This window comes from Coffea arabica, chromosome 11e, assembly GCF_036785885.1.
Source record: "Coffea arabica cultivar ET-39 chromosome 11e, Coffea Arabica ET-39 HiFi, whole genome shotgun sequence".
Classification (NCBI taxonomy): domain Eukaryota; kingdom Viridiplantae; phylum Streptophyta; class Magnoliopsida; order Gentianales; family Rubiaceae; genus Coffea; species Coffea arabica.
The window spans coordinates 40,219,922-40,234,400 of record NC_092331.1 but is presented as its reverse complement, the minus strand read 5'-3'; the positions used below and the strand labels follow the sequence as shown (position 1 = coordinate 40,234,400).

The following is a 14,479-nucleotide window of genomic DNA, read 5'->3' as shown; positions in this document are numbered from 1 at the left end:
GGATTGATTTCATGATAATTTAGAGTTGCGGGATGAGGGAAAAAAACAGGGTGCAAATCAATAACAAAAAAAAATATAAAGTAAATAAATAAAAGGATAAGAGGAAAATGCTTGAATTGACGCTTAAAATGAATTTCGGTCTAGAAAAGCCACACTGCTTCGCAGGACGGGGTAGTTTAAAAGAATAAAGCGAAAGGAACATGGCGGGTGCGATCATACCAGCACTAATGCACCGGATCCCATCAGAACTCCGAAATTAAGCGTGCTTGGGCGAGAGTAGTACTAGGATGGGTGACCCCTTGGGAAGTCCTCGTGTTGCACCCCTCTCTTTTTTGTTTCGAAATCCAAATTTCCTATTCGTTCTTTATCCTGTAGTAATTTAGCTCCGTCGGAACGATTGCTTAATATTTTGCTTCTTGTCGAAGCGTGAAGGAGGATCTGAAGGCGCGAGACAAATCAGGAACGGTACGGCTCGATCAAAGCCCGGATCGTCGCTCAAATTTGTCGGCGCAAATGTATCACCGCAACTAGGGGTGGCAATTTTCGACACGACCTGAAAACACGACACGAACCTAACACGAAATTAATGGGTTTGGGTTGAGGTTTCGGGAATTCGGGTCAGAATCGGGTTGGACCCGATGAACCCGAAAAGAAAACCGGTCGATTTCGGGTCAACCCGTGGTGACCTGATATGACCCGATATGACCCGTTTACGAATTAAAAATAATTTAATAAACATAAAAATAATTTTATCTAACTAAACTAAGTTATTCTTTTTTTCAAAGGCATTAATTACTTAATCCTAAACGAATTTATTTAATTTGTGTGAAGTTGAAATTATTATACTTGGACAAATAATATATTATATTATTTTTCACTTTTGTATTGTTTTAATTTATTTTATATTTTGCTTGGGATAAAACACTTTTACGGTGTTTAATTTATTTTAGATTTGATTTGGAATCATTTATTTAAATTTTTATTACTTGATTATGTAATTAGTTTTGTGAGAAATTGATTTTATCAGAAATTACAGTGATAAATTAATAAATTAAAATTAAGTTTCGGGTCATTTCGGGTCGACCCGCCGCCCCGTAAACCTGAAATTTTCGGGTTCGGGTCAGCATACCTGACCCGTTACGGGTTGGCGGGTCGGGGTTCGGGTCAACAGATTTTCTGGCGGGTCTGTTGACCCGAACCCGACCCGCCAACATGATTTGGACCCGAATTGCCACCCCTAACTGCAAGCGTGAAGGATTGATTTCATGATAATTTAGAGTTGCGGGATGAGGGAAAAAAACAGGGTGCAAATCAATAACAAAAAAAAATATAAAGTAAATAAATAAAAGGATAAGAGGAAAATGCTTGAATTGACGCTTAAAATGAATTTCGGTCTAGAAAAGCCACACTGCTTCGCAGGACGGGGTAGTTTAAAAGAATAAAGCGAAAGGAACATGGCGGGTGCGATCATACCAGCACTAATGCACCGGATCCCATCAGAACTCCGAAATTAAGCGTGCTTGGGCGAGAGTAGTACTAGGATGGGTGACCCCTTGGGAAGTCCTCGTGTTGCACCCCTCTCTTTTTTGTTTCGAAATCCAAATTTCCTATTCGTTCTTTATCCTGTAGTAATTTAGCTCCGTCGGAACGATTGCTTAATATTTTGCTTCTTGTCGAAGCGTGAAGGAGGATCTGAAGGCGCGAGACAAATCAGGAACGGTACGGCTCGATCAAAGCCCGGATCGTCGCTCAAATTTGTCGGCGCAAATGTATCACCGCAACTAGGGGTGGCAATTTTCGACACGACCTGAAAACACGACACGAACCTAACACGAAATTAATGGGTTTGGGTTGAGGTTTCGGGAATTCGGGTTGGACCCGATGAACCCGAAAAGAAAACCGGTCGATTTCGGGTCAACCCGTGGTGACCTGATATGACCCGATATGACCTGTTTACGAATTAAAAATAATTTAATAAACATAAAAATAATTTTATCTAACTAAACTAAGTTATTCTTTTTTTCAAAGGCATTAATTACTTAATCCTAAACGAATTTATTTAATTTGTGTGAAGTTGAAATTATTATACTTGGACAAATAATATATTATATTATTTTTCACTTTTGTATTGTTTTAATTTATTTTATATTTTGCTTGGGATAAAACACTTTTACGGTGTTTAATTTATTTTAGATTTGATTTGGAATCATTTATTTAAATTTTTATTACTTGATTATGTAATTAGTTTTGTGAGAAATTGATTTTATTAGAAATTACAGTGATAAATTAATAAATTAAAATTAAGTTTCGGGTCATTTCGGGTCGACCCGCCGCCCCGTAAACCTGAAATTTTCGATTTCGGGTCAGCATACCTGACCCGTCACGGGTTGGCGGGTCGGGGTTCGGGTCAACAGATTTTCTGGCGGGTCTGTTGACCCGAACCCGACCCGCCAACCTGATTTGGACCCGAATTGCCACCCCTAACTGCAAGCGTGAAGGATTGATTTCATGATAATTTAGAGTTGCGGGATGAGGGAAAAAAACAGGGTGCAAATCAATAACAAAAAAAAAAATAAAGTAAATAAATAAAAGGATAAGAGGAAAATGCTTGAATTGACGCTTAAAATGAATTTCGGTCTAGAAAAGCCACACTGCTTCGCAGGACGGGGTAGTTTAAAAGAATAAAGCGAAAGGAACATGGCGGGTGCGATCATACCAGCACTAATGCACCGGATCCCATCAGAACTCCGAAGTTAAGCGTGCTTGGGCGAGAGTAGTACTAGGATGGGTGACCCCCTGGGAAGTCCTCGTGTTGCACCCCTCTCTTTTTTGTTTCGAAATCCAAATTTCCTATTCGTTCTTTATCCTGTAGTAATTTAGCTCCGTCGGAACGATTGCTTAATATTTTGCTTCTTGTCGAAGCGTGAAGGAGGATCTGAAGGCGCGAGACAAATCAGGAACGGTACGGCTCGATCAAACCCCGGATCGTCGCTCAAATTTGTCGGCGCAAATGTATCACCGCAACTAGGGGTGGCAATTTTCGACACGACCTGAAAACACGACACGAACCTAACACGAAATTAATGGGTTTGGGTTGAGGTTTCGGGAATTCGGGTCAGAATCGGGTTGGACCCGATGAACCCGAAAAGAAAACCGGTCGATTTCGGGTCAACCCGTGGTGACCTGATATGACCCGATATGACCCGTTTACGAATTAAAAATAATTTAATAAATATAAAAATAATTTTATCTAACTAAACTAAGTTATTCTTTTTTTCAAAGGCATTAATTACTTAATCCTAAACGAATTTATTTAATTTGTGTGAAGTTGAAATTATTATACTTGGACAAATAATATATTATATTATTTTTCACTTTTGTATTGTTTTAATTTATTTTATATTTTGCTTGGGATAAAACACTTTTACGGTGTTTAATTTATTTTAGATTTGATTTGGAATCATTTATTTAAATTTTTATTACTTGATTATGTAATTAGTTTTGTGAGAAATTGATTTTATCAGAAATTACAGTGATAAATTAATAAATTAAAATTAAGTTTCGGGTCATTTCGGGTCGACCCGCCGCCCCGTAAACCTGAAATTTTCGGGTTCGGGTCAGCATACCTGACCCGTTACGGGTTGGCGGGTCGGGGTTCGGGTCAACAGATTTTCTGGCGGGTCTGTTGACCCGAACCCGACCCGCCAACATGATTTGGACCCGAATTGCCACCCCTAACTGCAAGCGTGAAGGATTGATTTCATGATAATTTAGAGTTGCGGGATGAGGGAAAAAAACAGGGTGCAAATCAATAACAAAAAAAAATATAAAGTAAATAAATAAAAGGATAAGAGGAAAATGCTTGAATTGACGCTTAAAATGAATTTCGGTCTAGAAAAGCCACACTGCTTCGCAGGACGGGGTAGTTTAAAAGAATAAAGCGAAAGGAACATGGCGGGTGCGATCATACCAGCACTAATGCACCGGATCCCATCAGAACTCCGAAATTAAGCGTGCTTGGGCGAGAGTAGTACTAGGATGGGTGACCCCTTGGGAAGTCCTCGTGTTGCACCCCTCTCTTTTTTGTTTCGAAATCCAAATTTCCTATTCGTTCTTTATCCTGTAGTAATTTAGCTCCGTCGGAACGATTGCTTAATATTTTGCTTCTTGTCGAAGCGTGAAGGAGGATCTGAAGGCGCGAGACAAATCAGGAACGGTACGGCTCGATCAAAGCCCGGATCGTCGCTCAAATTTGTCGGCGCAAATGTATCACCGCAACTAGGGGTGGCAATTTTCGACACGACCTGAAAACACGACACGAACCTAACACGAAATTAATGGGTTTGGGTTGAGGTTTCGGGAATTCGGGTTGGACCCGATGAACCCGAAAAGAAAACCGGTCGATTTCGGGTCAACCCGTGGTGACCTGATATGACCCGATATGACCTGTTTACGAATTAAAAATAATTTAATAAACATAAAAATAATTTTATCTAACTAAACTAAGTTATTCTTTTTTTCAAAGGCATTAATTACTTAATCCTAAACGAATTTATTTAATTTGTGTGAAGTTGAAATTATTATACTTGGACAAATAATATATTATATTATTTTTCACTTTTGTATTGTTTTAATTTATTTTATATTTTGCTTGGGATAAAACACTTTTACGGTGTTTAATTTATTTTAGATTTGATTTGGAATCATTTATTTAAATTTTTATTACTTGATTATGTAATTAGTTTTGTGAGAAATTGATTTTATCAGAAATTACAGTGATAAATTAATAAATTAAAATTAAGTTTCGGGTCATTTCGGGTCGACCCGCCGCCCCGTAAACCTGAAATTTTCGGGTTCGGGTCAGCATACCTGACCCGTCACGGGTTGGCGGGTCGGGGTTCGGGTCAACAGATTTTCTGGCGGGTCTGTTGACCCGAACCCGACCCGCCAACCTGATTTGGACCCGAATTGCCACCCCTAACTGCAAGCGTGAAGGATTGATTTCATGATAATTTAGAGTTGCGGGATGAGGGAAAAAAACAGGGTGCAAATCAATAACAAAAAAAAATATAAATTAAATAAATAAAAGGATAAGAGGAAAATGCTTGAATTGACGCTTAAAATGAATTTCGGTCTAGAAAAGCCACACTGCTTCGCAGGACGGGGTAGTTTAAAAGAATAAAGCGAAAGGAACATGGCGGGTGCGATCATACCAGCACTAATGCACCGGATCCCATCAGAACTCCGAAGTTAAGCGTGCTTGGGCGAGAGTAGTACTAGGATGGGTGACCCCCTGGGAAGTCCACGTGTTGCACCCCTCTCTTTTTTGTTTCGAAATCCAAATTTCCTATTCGTTCTTTATCCTGTAGTAATTTAGCTCCGTCGGAACGATTGCTTAATATTTTGCTTCTTGTCGAAGCGTGAAGGAGGATCTGAAGGCGCGAGACAAATCAGGAACGGTACGGCTCGATCAAAGCCCGGATCGTCGCTCAAATTTGTCGGCGCAAATGTATCACCGCAACTAGGGGTGGCAATTTTCGACACGACCTGAAAACACGACACGAACCTAACACGAAATTAATGGGTTTGGGTTGAGGTTTCGGGAATTCGGGTCAGAATCGGGTTGGACCCGATGAACCCGAAAAGAAAACCGGTCGATTTCGGGTCAACCCGTGGTGACCTGATATGACCCGATATGACCCGTTTACGAATTAAAAATAATTTAATAAACATAAAAATAATTTTATCTAACTAAACTAAGTTATTCTTTTTTTCAAAGGCATTAATTACTTAATCCTAAACGAATTTATTTAATTTGTGTGAAGTTGAAATTATTATACTTGGACAAATAATATATTATATTATTTTTCACTTTTGTATTGTTTTAATTTATTTTATATTTTGCTTGGGATAAAACACTTTTACGGTGTTTAATTTATTTTAGATTTGATTTGGAATCATTTATTTAAATTTTTATTACTTGATTATGTAATTAGTTTTGTGAGAAATTGATTTTATTAGAAATTACAGTGATAAATTAATAAATTAAAATTAAGTTTCGGGTCATTTGGGGTCGACCCGCCGCCCCGTAAACCTGAAATTTTCGGGTTCGGGTCAGCATACCTGACCCGTCACGGGTTGGCGGGTCGGGGTTCGGGTCAACAGATTTTCTGGCGGGTCTGTTGACCCGAACCCGACCCGCCAACCTGATTTGGACCCGAATTGCCACCCCTAACTGCAAGCGTGAAGGATTGATTTCATGATAATTTAGAGTTGCGGGATGAGGGAAAAAAACAGGGTGCAAATCAATAACAAAAAAAAATATAAAGTAAATAAATAAAAGGATAAGAGGAAAATGCTTGAATTGACGCTTAAAATGAATTTCGGTCTAGAAAAGCCACACTGCTTCGCAGGACGGGGTAGTTTAAAAGAATAAAGCGAAAGGAACATGGCGGGTGCGATCATACCAGCATTAATGCACCGGATCCCATCAGAACTCCGAAGTTAAGCGTGCTTGGGCGAGAGTAGTACTAGGATGGGTGACCCCCTGGGAAGTCCTCGTGTTGCACCCCTTTCTTTTTTGTTTCGAAATTCAAATTTCCTATTCGTTCTTTATCCTGTAGTAATTTAGCTCCGTCGGAACGATTGCTTAATATTTTGCTTCTTGTCGAAGCGTGAAGGAGGATCTGAAGGCGCGAGACAAATCAGGAACGGTACGGCTCGATCAAAGCCCGGATCGTCGCTCAAATTTGTCGGCGCAAATGTATCACCGCAACTAGGGGTGGCAATTTTCGACACGACCTGAAAATACGACACGAACCTAACACGAAATTAATGGGTTTGGGTTGAGGTTTCGGGAATTCGGGTTGGACCCGATGAACCCGAAAAGAAAACCGGTCGATTTCGGGTCAACCCGTGGTGACCTGATATGACCCGATATGACCTGTTTACGAATTAAAAATAATTTAATAAACATAAAAATAATTTTATCTAACTAAACTAAGTTATTCTTTTTTTCAAAGGCATTAATTACTTAATCCTAAACGAATTTATTTAATTTGTGTGAAGTTGAAATTATTATACTTGGACAAATAATATATTATATTATTTTTCACTTTTGTATTGTTTTAATTTATTTTATATTTTGCTTGGGATAAAACACTTTTACGGTGTTTAATTTATTTTAGATTTGATTTGGAATCATTTATTTAAATTTTTATTACTTGATTATGTAATTAGTTTTGTGAGAAATTGATTTTATCAGAAATTACAGTGATAAATTAATAAATTAAAATTAAGTTTCGGGTCATTTCGGGTCGACCCGCCGCCCCGTAAACCTGAAATTTTCGGGTTCGGGTCAGCATACCTGACCCGTCACGGGTTGGCGGGTCGGGGTTCGGGTCAACAGATTTTCTGGCGGGTCTGTTGACCCGAACCCGACCCGCCAACCTGATTTGGACCCGAATTGCCACCCCTAACTGCAAGCGTGAAGGATTGATTTCATGATAATTTAGAGTTGCGGGATGAGGGAAAAAAACAGGGTGCAAATCAATAACAAAAAAAAATATAAATTAAATAAATAAAAGGATAAGAGGAAAATGCTTGAATTGACGCTTAAAATGAATTTCGGTCTAGAAAAGCCACACTGCTTCGCAGGACGGGGTAGTTTAAAAGAATAAAGCGAAAGGAACATGGCGGGTGCGATCATACCAGCACTAATGCACCGGATCCCATCAGAACTCCGAAATTAAGCGTGCTTGGGCGAGAGTAGTACTAGGATGGGTGACCCCCTGGGAAGTCCACGTGTTGCACCCCTCTCTTTTTTGTTTCGAAATCCAAATTTCCTATTCGTTCTTTATCCTGTAGTAATTTAGCTCCGTCGGAACGATTGCTTAATATTTTGCTTCTTGTCGAAGCGTGAAGGAGGATCTGAAGGCGCGAGACAAATCAGGAACGGTACGGCTCGATCAAAGCCCGGATCGTCGCTCAAATTTGTCGGCGCAAATGTATCACCGCAACTAGGGGTGGCAATTTTCGACACGACCTGAAAACACGACACGAACCTAACACGAAATTAATGGGTTTGGGTTGAGGTTTCGGGAATTCGGGTCAGAATCGGGTTGGACCCGATGAACCCGAAAAGAAAACCGGTCGATTTCGGGTCAACCCGTGGTGACCTGATATGACCCGATATGACCCGTTTACGAATTAAAAATAATTTAATAAACATAAAAATAATTTTATCTAACTAAACTAAGTTATTCTTTTTTTCAAAGGCATTAATTACTTAATCCTAAACGAATTTATTTAATTTGTGTGAAGTTGAAATTATTATACTTGGACAAATAATATATTATATTATTTTTCACTTTTGTATTGTTTTAATTTATTTTATATTTTGCTTGGGATAAAACACTTTTACGGTGTTTAATTTATTTTAGATTTGATTTGGAATCATTTATTTAAATTTTTATTACTTGATTATGTAATTAGTTTTGTGAGAAATTGATTTTATCAGAAATTACAGTGATAAATTAATAAATTAAAATTAAGTTTCGGGTCATTTCGGGTCGACCCGCCGCCCCGTAAACCTGAAATTTTCGGGTTCGGGTCAGCATACCTGACCCGTCACGGGTTGGCGGGTCGGGGTTCGGGTCAACAGATTTTCTGGCGGGTCTGTTGACCCGAACCCGACCCGCCAACCTGATTTGGACCCGAATTGCCACCCCTAACTGCAAGCGTGAAGGATTGATTTCATGATAATTTAGAGTTGCGGGATGAGGGAAAAAAACAGGGTGCAAATCAATAACAAAAAAAAATATAAATTAAATAAATAAAAGGATAAGAGGAAAATGCTTGAATTGACGCTTAAAATGAATTTCGGTCTAGAAAAGCCACACTGCTTCGCAGGACGGGGTAGTTTAAAAGAATAAAGCGAAAGGAACATGGCGGGTGCGATCATACCAGCACTAATGCACCGGATCCCATCAGAACTCCGAAGTTAAGCGTGCTTGGGCGAGAGTAGTACTAGGATGGGTGACCCCCTGGGAAGTCCTCGTGTTGCACTCCTCTCTTTTTTGTTTCGAAATCCAAATTTCCTATTCGTTCTTTATCCCGTAGTAATTTAGCTCCGTCGGAACGATTGTTTAATATTTTGCTTCTTGTTGAAGCGTGAAGGAGTATCTGAAGGCGCGAGACAAATCAGGAACGGTACGGCTCGATCAAAAGCCCGGATCGTCGCTCAAATTTGTCGGCGCAAATGTATCACCGCAACTAGGGGTGGCAATTTTCGACACGACCTGAAAACACGACACGAACCTAACACGAAATTAATAGGTTTGGGTTGAGGTTTCGGGAATTCGGGTTGGACCCGATGAACCCGAAAAGAAAACCGGTCGATTTCGGGTCAACCCGTGGTGACCTGATATGACCCGATATGACCCGTTTACGAATTAAAAATAATTTAATAAACATAAAAATAATTTTATCTAACTAAACTAAGTTATTCTTTTTTTCAAAGGCATTAATTACTTAATCCTAAACGAATTTATTTAATTTGTGTGAAGTTGAAATTATTATACTTGGACAAATAATATATTATATTATTTTTCACTTTTGTATTGTTTTAATTTATTTTATATTTTGCTTGGGATAAAACACTTTTACGGTGTTTAATTTATTTTAGATTTGATTTGGAATCATTTATTTAAATTTTTATTACTTGATTATGTAATTAGTTTTGTGAGAAATTGATTTTATCAGAAATTACAGTGATAAATTAATAAATTAAAATTAAGTTTCGGGTCATTTCGGGTCGACCCGCCGCCCCGTAAACCTGAAATTTTCGGGTTCGGGTCAGCATACCTGACCCGTTACGGGTTGGCGGGTCGGGGTTCGGGTCAACAGATTTTCTGGCGGGTCTGTTGACCCGAACCCGACCCGCCAACATGATTTGGACCCGAATTGCCACCCCTAACTGCAAGCGTGAAGGATTGATTTCATGATAATTTAGAGTTGCGGGATGAGGGAAAAAAACAGGGTGCAAATCAATAACAAAAAAAAATATAAAGTAAATAAATAAAAGGATAAGAGGAAAATGCTTGAATTGACGCTTAAAATGAATTTCGGTCTAGAAAAGCCACACTGCTTCGCAGGACGGGGTAGTTTAAAAGAATAAAGCGAAAGGAACATGGCGGGTGCGATCATACCAGCACTAATGCACCGGATCCCATCAGAACTCCGAAATTAAGCGTGCTTGGGCGAGAGTAGTACTAGGATGGGTGACCCCTTGGGAAGTCCTCGTGTTGCACCCCTCTCTTTTTTGTTTCGAAATCCAAATTTCCTATTCGTTCTTTATCCTGTAGTAATTTAGCTCCGTCGGAACGATTGCTTAATATTTTGCTTCTTGTCGAAGCGTGAAGGAGGATCTGAAGGCGCGAGACAAATCAGGAACGGTACGGCTCGATCAAAGCCCGGATCGTCGCTCAAATTTGTCGGCGCAAATGTATCACCGCAACTAGGGGTGGCAATTTTCGACACGACCTGAAAACACGACACGAACCTAACACGAAATTAATGGGTTTGGGTTGAGGTTTCGGGAATTCGGGTTGGACCCGATGAACCCGAAAAGAAAACCGGTCGATTTCGGGTCAACCCGTGGTGACCTGATATGACCCGATATGACCTGTTTACGAATTAAAAATAATTTAATAAACATAAAAATAATTTTATCTAACTAAACTAAGTTATTCTTTTTTTCAAAGGCATTAATTACTTAATCCTAAACGAATTTATTTAATTTGTGTGAAGTTGAAATTATTATACTTGGACAAATAATATATTATATTATTTTTCACTTTTGTATTGTTTTAATTTATTTTATATTTTGCTTGGGATAAAACACTTTTACGGTGTTTAATTTATTTTAGATTTGATTTGGAATCATTTATTTAAATTTTTATTACTTGATTATGTAATTAGTTTTGTGAGAAATTGATTTTATCAGAAATTACAGTGATAAATTAATAAATTAAAATTAAGTTTCGGGTCATTTCGGGTCGACCCGCCGCCCCGTAAACCTGAAATTTTCGGGTTCGGGTCAGCATACCTGACCCGTCACGGGTTGGCGGGTCGGGGTTCGGGTCAACAGATTTTCTGGCGGGTCTGTTGACCCGAACCCGACCCGCCAACCTGATTTGGACCCGAATTGCCACCCCTAACTGCAAGCGTGAAGGATTGATTTCATGATAATTTAGAGTTGCGGGATGAGGGAAAAAAACAGGGTGCAAATCAATAACAAAAAAAAATATAAATTAAATAAATAAAAGGATAAGAGGAAAATGCTTGAATTGACGCTTAAAATGAATTTCGGTCTAGAAAAGCCACACTGCTTCGCAGGACGGGGTAGTTTAAAAGAATAAAGCGAAAGGAACATGGCGGGTGCGATCATACCAGCACTAATGCACCGGATCCCATCAGAACTCCGAAGTTAAGCGTGCTTGGGCGAGAGTAGTACTAGGATGGGTGACCCCCTGGGAAGTCCACGTGTTGCACCCCTCTCTTTTTTGTTTCGAAATCCAAATTTCCTATTCGTTCTTTATCCTGTAGTAATTTAGCTCCGTCGGAACGATTGCTTAATATTTTGCTTCTTGTCGAAGCGTGAAGGAGGATCTGAAGGCGCGAGACAAATCAGGAACGGTACGGCTCGATCAAAGCCCGGATCGTCGCTCAAATTTGTCGGCGCAAATGTATCACCGCAACTAGGGGTGGCAATTTTCGACACGACCTGAAAACACGACACGAACCTAACACGAAATTAATGGGTTTGGGTTGAGGTTTCGGGAATTCGGGTCAGAATCGGGTTGGACCCGATGAACCCGAAAAGAAAACCGGTCGATTTCGGGTCAACCCGTGGTGACCTGATATGACCCGATATGACCCGTTTACGAATTAAAAATAATTTAATAAACATAAAAATAATTTTATCTAACTAAACTAAGTTATTCTTTTTTTCAAAGGCATTAATTACTTAATCCTAAACGAATTTATTTAATTTGTGTGAAGTTGAAATTATTATACTTGGACAAATAATATATTATATTATTTTTCACTTTTGTATTGTTTTAATTTATTTTATATTTTGCTTGGGATAAAACACTTTTACGGTGTTTAATTTATTTTAGATTTGATTTGGAATCATTTATTTAAATTTTTATTACTTGATTATGTAATTAGTTTTGTGAGAAATTGATTTTATTAGAAATTACAGTGATAAATTAATAAATTAAAATTAAGTTTCGGGTCATTTGGGGTCGACCCGCCGCCCCGTAAACCTGAAATTTTCGGGTTCGGGTCAGCATACCTGACCCGTCACGGGTTGGCGGGTCGGGGTTCGGGTCAACAGATTTTCTGGCGGGTCTGTTGACCCGAACCCGACCCGCCAACCTGATTTGGACCCGAATTGCCACCCCTAACTGCAAGCGTGAAGGATTGATTTCATGATAATTTAGAGTTGCGGGATGAGGGAAAAAAACAGGGTGCAAATCAATAACAAAAAAAAATATAAAGTAAATAAATAAAAGGATAAGAGGAAAATGCTTGAATTGACGCTTAAAATGAATTTCGGTCTAGAAAAGCCACACTGCTTCGCAGGACGGGGTAGTTTAAAAGAATAAAGCGAAAGGAACATGGCGGGTGCGATCATACCAGCATTAATGCACCGGATCCCATCAGAACTCCGAAGTTAAGCGTGCTTGGGCGAGAGTAGTACTAGGATGGGTGACCCCCTGGGAAGTCCTCGTGTTGCACCCCTTTCTTTTTTGTTTCGAAATTCAAATTTCCTATTCGTTCTTTATCCTGTAGTAATTTAGCTCCGTCGGAACGATTGCTTAATATTTTGCTTCTTGTCGAAGCGTGAAGGAGGATCTGAAGGCGCGAGACAAATCAGGAACGGTACGGCTCGATCAAAGCCCGGATCGTCGCTCAAATTTGTCGGCGCAAATGTATCACCGCAACTAGGGGTGGCAATTTTCGACACGACCTGAAAACACGACACGAACCTAACACGAAATTAATGGGTTTGGGTTGAGGTTTCGGGAATTCGGGTTGGACCCGATGAACCCGAAAAGAAAACCGGTCGATTTCGGGTCAACCCGTGGTGACCTGATATGACCCGATATGACCTGTTTACGAATTAAAAATAATTTAATAAACATAAAAATAATTTTATCTAACTAAACTAAGTTATTCTTTTTTTCAAAGGCATTAATTACTTAATCCTAAACGAATTTATTTAATTTGTGTGAAGTTGAAATTATTATACTTGGACAAATAATATATTATATTATTTTTCACTTTTGTATTGTTTTAATTTATTTTATATTTTGCTTGGGATAAAACACTTTTACGGTGTTTAATTTATTTTAGATTTGATTTGGAATCATTTATTTAAATTTTTATTACTTGATTATGTAATTAGTTTTGTGAGAAATTGATTTTATCAGAAATTACAGTGATAAATTAATAAATTAAAATTAAGTTTCGGGTCATTTCGGGTCGACCCGCCGCCCCGTAAACCTGAAATTTTCGGGTTCGGGTCAGCATACCTGACCCGTCACGGGTTGGCGGGTCGGGGTTCGGGTCAACAGATTTTCTGGCGGGTCTGTTGACCCGAACCCGACCCGCCAACCTGATTTGGACCCGAATTGCCACCCCTAACTGCAAGCGTGAAGGATTGATTTCATGATAATTTAGAGTTGCGGGATGAGGGAAAAAAACAGGGTGCAAATCAATAACAAAAAAAAATATAAATTAAATAAATAAAAGGATAAGAGGAAAATGCTTGAATTGACGCTTAAAATGAATTTCGGTCTAGAAAAGCCACACTGCTTCGCAGGACGGGGTAGTTTAAAAGAATAAAGCGAAAGGAACATGGCGGGTGCGATCATACCAGCACTAATGCACCGGATCCCATCAGAACTCCGAAATTAAGCGTGCTTGGGCGAGAGTAGTACTAGGATGGGTGACCCCCTGGGAAGTCCACGTGTTGCACCCCTCTCTTTTTTGTTTCGAAATCCAAATTTCCTATTCGTTCTTTATCCTGTAGTAATTTAGCTCCGTCGGAACGATTGCTTAATATTTTGCTTCTTGTCGAAGCGTGAAGGAGGATCTGAAGGCGCGAGACAAATCAGGAACGGTACGGCTCGATCAAAGCCCGGATCGTCGCTCAAATTTGTCGGCGCAAATGTATCACCGCAACTAGGGGTGGCAATTTTCGACACGACCTGAAAACACGACACGAACCTAACACGAAATTAATGGGTTTGGGTTGAGGTTTCGGGAATTCGGGTCAGAATCGGGTTGGACCCGATGAACCCGAAAAGAAAACCGGTCGATTTCGGGTCAACCCGTGGTGACCTGATATGACCCGATATGACCCGTTTACGAATTAAAAATAATTTAATAAACATAAAAATAATTT

At 39.4% G+C, this 14,479-nt stretch overlaps 12 non-coding genes across 12 annotated transcripts; all 12 read left to right on the top strand.

Annotated features, from left to right (window-relative positions):
- Positions 1-205: 205 nt before the first annotated feature.
- LOC140031297 (5S ribosomal RNA) lies at positions 206-324 on the top strand. Its single transcript, XR_011835218.1, has one exon. It is a non-coding gene; the product is annotated as a 5S ribosomal RNA (ribosomal RNA).
- Positions 325-1,459: 1,135 nt separating this feature from the next.
- LOC140031296 (5S ribosomal RNA) lies at positions 1,460-1,578 on the top strand. The gene has a single exon (XR_011835217.1). It is a non-coding gene; the product is annotated as a 5S ribosomal RNA (ribosomal RNA).
- Positions 1,579-2,702: 1,124 nt separating this feature from the next.
- On the top strand, positions 2,703-2,821 carry LOC140028308 (5S ribosomal RNA). The gene has a single exon (XR_011832268.1). It is a non-coding gene; the product is annotated as a 5S ribosomal RNA (ribosomal RNA).
- Positions 2,822-3,956: 1,135 nt separating this feature from the next.
- Positions 3,957-4,075, top strand: LOC140031294 (5S ribosomal RNA). The gene has a single exon (XR_011835215.1). It is a non-coding gene; the product is annotated as a 5S ribosomal RNA (ribosomal RNA).
- Positions 4,076-5,199: 1,124 nt separating this feature from the next.
- LOC140027018 (5S ribosomal RNA) lies at positions 5,200-5,318 on the top strand. The gene has a single exon (XR_011830971.1). It is a non-coding gene; the product is annotated as a 5S ribosomal RNA (ribosomal RNA).
- Positions 5,319-6,453: 1,135 nt separating this feature from the next.
- Positions 6,454-6,572, top strand: LOC140030304 (5S ribosomal RNA). The gene has a single exon (XR_011834218.1). It is a non-coding gene; the product is annotated as a 5S ribosomal RNA (ribosomal RNA).
- Positions 6,573-7,696: 1,124 nt separating this feature from the next.
- On the top strand, positions 7,697-7,815 carry LOC140031015 (5S ribosomal RNA). Its single transcript, XR_011834936.1, has one exon. It is a non-coding gene; the product is annotated as a 5S ribosomal RNA (ribosomal RNA).
- Positions 7,816-8,950: 1,135 nt separating this feature from the next.
- On the top strand, positions 8,951-9,069 carry LOC140029831 (5S ribosomal RNA). The gene has a single exon (XR_011833746.1). It is a non-coding gene; the product is annotated as a 5S ribosomal RNA (ribosomal RNA).
- A 1,125-nt stretch (positions 9,070-10,194) lies between these two features.
- On the top strand, positions 10,195-10,313 carry LOC140031293 (5S ribosomal RNA). Its single transcript, XR_011835214.1, has one exon. It is a non-coding gene; the product is annotated as a 5S ribosomal RNA (ribosomal RNA).
- A 1,124-nt stretch (positions 10,314-11,437) lies between these two features.
- On the top strand, positions 11,438-11,556 carry LOC140026907 (5S ribosomal RNA). Its single transcript, XR_011830860.1, has one exon. It is a non-coding gene; the product is annotated as a 5S ribosomal RNA (ribosomal RNA).
- Positions 11,557-12,691: 1,135 nt separating this feature from the next.
- LOC140030302 (5S ribosomal RNA) lies at positions 12,692-12,810 on the top strand. The gene has a single exon (XR_011834216.1). It is a non-coding gene; the product is annotated as a 5S ribosomal RNA (ribosomal RNA).
- Positions 12,811-13,934: 1,124 nt separating this feature from the next.
- On the top strand, positions 13,935-14,053 carry LOC140031014 (5S ribosomal RNA). The gene has a single exon (XR_011834935.1). It is a non-coding gene; the product is annotated as a 5S ribosomal RNA (ribosomal RNA).
- Positions 14,054-14,479: the final 426 nt, after the last annotated feature.